Source organism: Microtus pennsylvanicus, chromosome 1, assembly GCF_037038515.1.
Source record: "Microtus pennsylvanicus isolate mMicPen1 chromosome 1, mMicPen1.hap1, whole genome shotgun sequence".
Lineage (NCBI taxonomy): Eukaryota > Metazoa > Chordata > Mammalia > Rodentia > Cricetidae > Microtus > Microtus pennsylvanicus.
The window spans coordinates 70,086,125-70,094,977 of NC_134579.1; the positions used below are offsets into that span (position 1 = coordinate 70,086,125).

At 45.3% G+C, this 8,853-nt stretch overlaps 1 long non-coding RNA gene and 1 pseudogene across 1 annotated transcript; one reads left to right on the top strand and one right to left on the bottom strand.

Annotated features, from left to right (window-relative positions):
- Positions 1 to 244: 244 nt before the first annotated feature.
- LOC142839562 (myosin light polypeptide 6 pseudogene) lies at positions 245 to 683 on the top strand (annotated as a pseudogene).
- Positions 684 to 4,887: 4,204 nt separating this feature from the next.
- Positions 4,888 to 8,507, bottom strand: LOC142839571 (uncharacterized). Its single transcript, XR_012908782.1, has 3 exons — positions 8,435 to 8,507; positions 7,437 to 7,569; positions 4,888 to 5,107 (listed from the first exon to the last, which is right to left on the bottom strand). It is a non-coding gene; the product is annotated as an uncharacterized LOC142839571 (long non-coding RNA).
- Between the last annotated feature and the right edge of the window lie 346 nt (positions 8,508 to 8,853).

Sequence of the window (8,853 nt, forward strand, 5' to 3'; positions counted from 1 at the left end):
GAAAACAGTATAGAAGGCTGGAGTTTTCATGGGACTATTTTGGCCTTTTTTTTCCCCCCAAGCATGATACTACTACATGCTTTAGACTTACAAAGAACATGCTTCTCAATAATCTCTACACTTATCATTCATTTTATATTTTACCAAGTGTTTTCAAACACGAAGTCACACATGGTTTGGAATTAGGAATCATTACAGTTGGTCATTACTTCCAGAAAATGTCCCACAGAGCTGAGTAGCCAAAATGTGTGACTTCACCGAGGACCAGACCACAGAATTCAAGGAGGCCCGCCAACTGTTTGATGGAACAGGTGACGGCCTGTACCTGAACCACAGATATTAAAATGTGATGAGGGTGCTGGGCCAGAACCCTACCAACACCAAGGTGCCCAAGGTTCTGGGGAACTCCAAGAAGGAAGAGATGGATGTGGAGGTGCTGGGCTTTGAGCACTCCCTGCCCGCGCTGCAGATGGTGACCAAGAACTCATGAGGACTATGCTGAAGGCCTTCATGTATTTGAGAAGGAAGGGAACAGTATTATCATGTGGATGCTAAAATCCTAGCCTTATCACATTTGGGTGAGGAGATGGCCCAGGAAGAAGTAGAGATGCTGGTGGCAGATGTGAGGACAGCAATAGTTTTTCAACTATGAAAAGCTTGTCTTCGTGGTGCTGAATGGCTGAGGACATTCCCAGTTCCTGAGCTTGTGACTTGCTCAGTGTGGAATTTCTGTTACCCCCAGAGGCTTCCTAGACTCCTTGCCCATCTTTGTCTTCACCAAATACATATGCTTTCTTTCCCGGAAGAGAGAGAGAGAGAGAGAGAGAGAGAGAGAGAGAGAGAGAGAGAGAGAGAGAGAGAGAGACAGACAGACAGAGAGACAGAGAGAGAGAGAATTGTTAGAACTCAGTTCTAAGAACAGATATTTTTCAAGTTGCCATCACAGACCTTAGGGCCATTACCCCAACTCTCTGTGTTATCTGTTTTTAAATTGAGATTTCATTTGCAGAATGTGTGAAATGGTAACCCATGCAATTCAAACTGTTCATTCACAGAAACTACAAATGCAACAATCTGCCTTCCATACACATGTAAAAGCAGGTTTTGTACCTTACTGTGAGCTCTAGAACTCCACCACAGTCTCGATTTCCTTCCAATTTGGGAATCTCGGTTTGGGATCAGTTTGCCTGCCAATGCCCTAACAGTGGCCTATGAAGTCTAAGCTTGATCTTCACTTGACAATGGTGTTTGGGAGCTTATAACTCTCTTAAAACTTAAGCCACAAGTATATGTGTATATGTATGTATGTATATAGATAGATAGATAAAGAGATAGATAGATATGTATAATTGCCCACCTGTTGCCATGGTCACCATAAACAGATTTCTGATTAATTTTAGAGAGTGAAATGGTCTATGTTTTGATACTCTTATATAAATCTTTATGCACTGGTATTAAAAAAGCATTGGCTTTCTTCCATCAGTAACCGACAGAAGAGAGACAAGTTTGTCCTTGTAACTCCAGAGGGACAGAAATAAACTCAAAAGCTAGAGGTAACTGAAGGCAGAGGTGGAACTTAAGTAAAATAATCATATCAATAGTTTAATCATTATACAACCGGTGGCTATGTTAGAGGTTGGGAGCACTTGCTGTTTCTGCAGAGGATCCAGATTTTATGCCTAACACCTATATTGGGTGGCTCACAGCTATCTATGACTCTACCTCCTGGAGATCTGATGTCTACTTACAGCCTCTGAGAGGATACACGTGCATGCACATGCGTACAGGAGCACATCACACACACACACATACACATGTATGTATGCATGCACACACGCCCATTATAATAAATAACCAAGATAAATCTTTAAAAAACGGTACAGACTGGCTGCCTGACTAGTTAGGACCTTAGATAATCTAACATCTATCACTTTATTGGCTCAAAGCAAAAGAAAAAAAGGAGGCCTCTCTCACCAGTAACACTCAGAACACCTCATTCAGGGTTCAAGAGCACAAAGCAATTTGCCCCGCTAACCTGGCACCCATAACTCCTCAGTCCTTTGTCTGTGCCAACACCGTACCAGAAATAAAAGCCTGGTCTGCAAGGGTCTTGGCTGTTTTTGTGAGAATGCCCTCCATACTGAGAGAACAAACGCTAATCCAAGGAATAAACAAACCCCATTGGTTTTCCTGATTCAGTTCATACGGAAGCAACAAGATGTCATGGGTGGAGCAGAAAACCAAGTGAGGTATGTGACATTTCACTCATCCCGGAGTTTCTGTCAGGCATGGGGCTCGGAGTTTGACCAAAATTATTTTTTTCATCCTCAGGACAATTAGGTAAACAGCGGGGTCCACTCTCCTTAACTCCCACACAGGTAAAGTGAAATCTGTAGGTTACCGGGGTCCCACACCCCATTTCGAAAGGGATGACCTGGCGTGAAACCTGCCCTTGTTCTCTCGCACTCACGAAGGATTTAGGCAGCAGGATGTGCTTCTCTGCTGAAGTTGAAAGGAATGCTGATTTACTGTTTCCAGCTACTTAATCTGTAGCATCTGGGCAACACCGCCCAGCCACCTCCCCCTCAGGGAGTCCGGGAAGAAAAGAGAGCTATTCTGATTTCCAAAGCTCGCCCCGCCTGCCTGGCCAGATGCGCGCCTCTGCTCAGCACTGTGCTTACTCGTGCCACCGGAATTTAGGCGACTCAAGTCTTAGGCCCCATTTCTAGCTCTAAAAATGTGCATGGGCTCCGTCAAAGGAAGCACTCATTACCTGAGAGATGCGCGTGTTAAGGAATTTCTTTCGATAGCAGAGAATCCCTATTTCCCTGAGTTTTATTTTTAAGTTTTCTGTTCTGCTCACATGCGGTTTGGGTATGATTAGAAGGTGTTAGAATCGGGGGCCTTTATTTATTCCCGGGGTGTTTTTGGCATAAGCAAGAACCGCTGTGAGAGCTTCCCCCACACATGCGCGTCACAGACACCTCTCCGAGGGTGTGAGCAGAGCCCTCCGCAGGCTGTGCTGAGAAGATAGCAGCCTGCCATGTGGGGTTGGAGGTGATAGGGAAGGTGATGGGAGCCAGCTGGAAGGAGCACGGTGTTAAACATCATGAGATTCCAGTCTAGATGGGACCCAAAGTCATGGTGTGGGGTGTGGTCCTCTTGGCCGGCTCTGAAACAGGCAGTGGGGTTGACAACAGATGGCTAAGGACCATTTACCATCTCTCATTGGCTGGGAGTCTTCAGTCCTTCGGAGCTAGATGTGAAGCAATTCCTTTTGCATTTGCTTTGTTCCTCATCCATCCGCTTATTGGACTATGTCTATGAACTAGCTTCCCGGTAGACTATCTGACTCAAGGTTCCAACCCTGGGATCGGATTTAATTTTTCCGTTTATATAAAAGCACTTTTTTTTTTTAAAGAATGTGCAGGATTGCCTGGAACAAGCACTCAGAATTCATACAAAATGACTGTGTGGGGAGATTATGTACTCATCGTTGAGCACAGGACCGACTGTCCCTCACAAACAAGCCAACAACGTATCTGACTACAGAACTTAGTCTCAAGGAGTTCAGTGCTCGACCCAGGCTTTCCCATTGGTTCCAATGCAAGACTTCAGCCTGAAAGCCTTGGATGACAGTGGAACCAGAGCATAGAAAACACTGGTCTCTAGTGCATGACTATTTCGTCAATACTTGATGTCTGGTTTCTTTTCCTTTCTCTTGCCAGGGATGGGAATCCCTTAGGGTAGCCCTGACAAATGGCTCTTTCCTCTTTGTCTCACCTTTCCTGACAACGGAAGTCTGTAGCATTTGGGTAGCTAACGGTTTCATTCTTGAACAGTAGTAAGTCAGAAGATTATACTCTAAAAACCAACGGTCTGTAATGCAGTAGAAAGAGGTGGATGGGAGGCTGGGGGTTTAGCTCAGTTGGTAGAGTGCTCATCTAGCATGTATGAAGTCCTGGGCTCAATCCCCAGCACAGTCATCAATTGGGCATGGCAACCCACATGTGTAATCCCAGCAATTGGGAGGCAGAGGCAGGCAGCTCTCTATGAATTCAAGGGCAACCTGGTCTAAAGAGCTAGTTCCAGGACAGACAGACAGACAGACAGAAAGGACCCTGTTTCAATACAGGTATAAAGTCCATTTATCTATAACATTCTAAAGGATAAATCATCTCATTTTAGCGTCATTGACTGTAGGGCTCTGGTTCTCTCATCCAAAAAGGGATATTAGGGTTCATTTATAAGTCCATGAGGATGAACTTAGACAGGAGACAGAGATCTGCACTCAAGGCCCTAGGTCAGGAGCAGTCTGGTCCATTGTAGTTGCTTTGAGTTGTCTTACTATTTGATCCCTAGTCCTTGCAAAGTCCTGCAATGCAATGGGTCAAGCTTAAGCGGTGTGGTTCAAATATGGCTTTTTCTTCTAAAGAGATAACCATTCACTGTTGTCAGTGAACAGCTAATACATACATGTGGCTTCCTGTTTTATACCACAGTGGTACCTTCTAACGACCCACTCCTGTCCTCTAGAGGAGAACGCAATTATCCTCTGAGAGATTCCTCTGTAAAAGTGAACACATTCTACCATCAAATCCAGTTGCAACCCCCACCAGCTGGTTAATTTTGCATACGGCTGTGCACTTCCACAATCTTCACGAAAGCCTTCCAGTATGGCTTAATGAACTTTTTTAATTGGCTCTTTAAAATAGTAGTGCAATCAGCCTCCTCATTTGATTCATGAACAGAAATCTCCAGAAAGGCAGAAAGGGAGAGTATGAATCACCATTTGCAGAGGTGCTTTTTAACTATGCCCTAAGACACACAGGCACATTCATCAGTACAGACTCCAGGGCATGCCACATACCTGTATAGTGGGAAGAGAGCTGAATCCTGTCTCACCAGAGACAAGAGAGTTTTGAACCTCTCATACACGATGCCGTTTTGTTTAAAGGAATGACTGCTTCTGAGAACAGTGAGTTTGAGGCTTATTGCAGGCCTTCAGGGACCTGAATGTGCACAAAAGTGCCCTCTGGATCTACAGAATGCATGTCACATAAAAATGAGATGGCAGTCATGGTGATGCACGGAAGACAGGAGACACCTGGTTGAAGAACCTCAATCATTAATAGAGTGAAGACTTGAAAACGGTCTTTAGATATAGCACAGTTGTACTCTTACCTGCCCAGAACTTAAGAGGAAGTAAAGTTGTGTGACAGCGGAGGGGAATATCCTGGGGTGTGCGGTAGGATGCTGAGCGCTGAGCTTTAGAGGTGGAAGACAGCAGCTCCCTCCCCGGATGAGATCTAAAGGGATCACTTGGGTACAGACATGGACTTAAGTAGTCATGTGTTCTTTTTATTTCACTATTGTGGAAAACCAATATTGTTGTGTGAAAAATGAGCATGTTTCTTCAGAACAAAGACTATATGATGGATCATTGGACCTTTGCTATTCATCCCCACCCACTTCGGGTGGTTCTTTGCACAGGGGTATAGGTCTGATCTTACTAGGCCTCAGGCAGGAGACAAAAGATTATGGCTCCTCCTCCCCCAATAATGTTGGCCTAACACACAAGGTATTTTCAGTATGTGTTTACTAAACGATTGAGTTGTGGGGCAGAACGCAGCAGGCCCAGGGGTCCTTCTGGCCCAGGAAGAATTACTCTTATTCACCTTAGCTTTGCTAGGAAATTAAGAGGTCAGATACGAGCTACATAGTGGATATAAATAGGTTTCAACTTGTATATATTATGTACTTAGTCTCCTTTGGGAGGGCTGTCTATTCAGATACTGTCTTTGGCTAGATTGTATACTGCTGGTATGAGTAAGAAATATTCTGCCTCAAAGAAAAGAGATTGGACATTTTGAAGTTTTTGTACATCTGATGATCTTTCTGCCCAGCTCACTTACAGGTTGCTGTATATGTGTGTGTGTGTGTGTGTGTGTGTGTGTGTGTGTGTCTGTGTGTGTGTATGTATATGTGTGTATATATATATAATTTTTCATGGAATGAAGAAGAAATAACTTGTGAAAGAAAACCTTAATAGGATGCAAAAGATGTGAGTCACCACCAGCCTTTTATCTAGGTAGAATCTTGGCCACTCCCCCGCCCCAGCAATTCCCTAGAAAAATCATGTTTATTAAGTGTGCGGGTAAAATCAAAACAAAGAGGCTGTGGTGTACTTGGAGTACCAGATGCAGATGGGAGGAGCCCACTTCTCTGACTGATAAAGAACCATTTAAGATGCTTTTTGGGATACAGGCTCTGAGCCCCACCCTAGAATAAATGACTCAAAACCTCAAGACAGAGACTTGGAAGAAACATTTATACTAATAAAAAAAAATTTCTAAGATGCTTCTGACACAAAGCCAAGAATGGCAAGCACTGTTTTTAGTGGCTGAATCATAGCCCCCAAAGCACCTGCACAGGGTGAAGTGAATGAACCAAATAAGATACCAGAAACAGATGTAAACACATCAACTGAAAAACAGCAGGGACTGGAGAAACAGAGGCTGACAGCTGTGGATACTGAGGTTGCAGGGGGTAGTGGTCTCTCATCATGAACCAGGTCTGAGATGCAAGCCCCCCCAACCCCAAAACAGCTGTAGTCATGATGGCCTGAATTCACAGCAATGTGAATTTCAGAACAAGAGAGGTCTGCCTTCCCTAATCTGCCTTCTCTGGAGACCGCTAGGATATGTTCTTATTTATATACCCGTTAGGATCTGTAGTAGTAATAGCAGCGAGCCGTCAGTGGTAGTCGCAATAATTTTTGTAGAGTCTATTGTTTATAAGTTTTCTCGGTAGAACATCTTCCTAACCCTACAGAAGACCTTTGATTGCATATGGAATGGAACTTGTTGGTGGATGCACAACCCATATGTGGTTCTTTTATCCCACAGTCCCACATCCTGCTTGGAGAACTTAGGGTAAGATCCTCGACAACCCTGTCATTAGAAGCGCTAGCATTCTTTTTCCTGAAGCAGACCAAATGGCTACGTCTGTTATTGCCAAAGGCTTGGCATTTCTTGGAGAGAATGGCAAGCATTGTTGAGCGAGCCCTCGGAGGCCAGAACTTGCCCAGTGGTAAAGGTTACAGAGAGACACACCTTTGGATTGCACCAATCCAAGATATTTCTTCAAAATCAACATCCCTTAAAGACAGAGCCACCTCCGGGGAATCTGGGAACTTGTTGAGTAAAAATGCTTAGGACCATCTTGAGTGGGTGACTTCTGAGGTTCTGAAAGGAACTGGGCTGTTAGGAAGCTTGGCCTGTATAGTGAGTGTTGGGCTGAGTATGGTGACTGAGACAGGTTGGCGAGAGGACAAAGATGGCTGTCTCAGGCTTGGGAAACTCCCTCTCTATAACCAGGGCACCAACAGCTTCACTCCTAGCCTTTGGCTTACACTGGAAAGTCTCATTCCTTACCTTGAGTTAGGCCACTGGAAGAAATATGGTGTCCTTTCTGCCTTTAAGAACCAGGCTCCCCTTTGACACTGGTTCTAGGAGCCTGGGTTCAGCCATAACTGCAGACACCCAGCTTCAGCTGACATCTGTATAGCTAGCGAAAGAAACAATGACCTATGTGATTTTAATCATAAACATGAAATACTGGAGTTGGACAGGACTCCCAGGCCATGTCCTATCTCGTGCTCTTTCACTTCCCTGCGGAGTGATTGCCTAAGCTCACGGCCAGCGATGCCATCAAGGAGCCCGCACTGCTCCGTGTGATGTCTCCTGGGTTAGACAGTTCACCTCCTGTTTCCCACCGAACGTCTGCTCTCTCTGTCTCTTCCTCCAGGGGAAGTATTTACGGTCTTGGGTGTCAGGGGGGCCAGAGCTGAGCTCACAGAGTTGACAGTGCCAAATGCTCCGAGAGCCTGCCCTCGGGGTCGTGTACAGCACCACGGCAGCTCTGAGAAGAGGAGACTGTAAGCCCACGAGATAGCTGGGGGGCTTGACTAGCTGGGACTGGGGTTTGTACATGGACACACTACACACTGCCCTGGGTGATTCTGCATGATAATCCCCCTGTGTGTTGCTTTCATGTGTGGATTATGTGTTCAAAACCAGAGTTAAATTCATGACTGGCAAATTTAGAGTACAATAGAATTTATGTAACTCCCACCACGTGTGTGTGTGTATATATGTGTGTGTGTGTTTGTGTGTGTGTGTGTGTGTGTGTGTGTGTGTGATGTGCATTATGAGGATTCACGCATGTGGAGAGGCCACAGGAGAAATCAGGTGTTCTGCCCTGGCTGTCACTTTCTACTGTACTCTCTTAAAAAGAGGCTGTCACTGAACCTGGGGTTAGAATGACAGCCGACAGCCGGCAAACCCCAGAAACCCTCCTGTATCCACCCCACAGAGTGCCTGGGTTACAGGGTGCAGCTAGGGTTGCTGGTGAGTCAAACTCAATTACTCACGTTTGTGCAGCAATTCTCATCTGCCGAGCCATCTCGCCGGCCGAAAAGTGTCTTTCAGATGACATAAAACAATAAGCACAAATGGGTAGTTTTCTCCTCACCTCCCATCCTTTCCACCCCACCCCCTCATTTTCCTTTCTTTTCTCCTGAGTCCCCCAACTCAGAATTGCAGGAATTTGCTAACTGAAGAGAGAAACTTTTTACTTTGCCAGTCCACCCATACCGTTCTCGTTTAGGCTGCTGTAATCTGTCCTGCCTCTTGGCTTCGTTGCTGAACAAGGATCAGAACTGGGTCATCAGACTTAGGTCCTCGCGAGAGTCTCTATTCACGGCAAGCCCAGAGTCCTTGTTAAGTCTGAGGTGCACTCCAATCTGCTAGGTAGGACTACTTCTGCATTTGCAGTCACAAGCACCGGAGG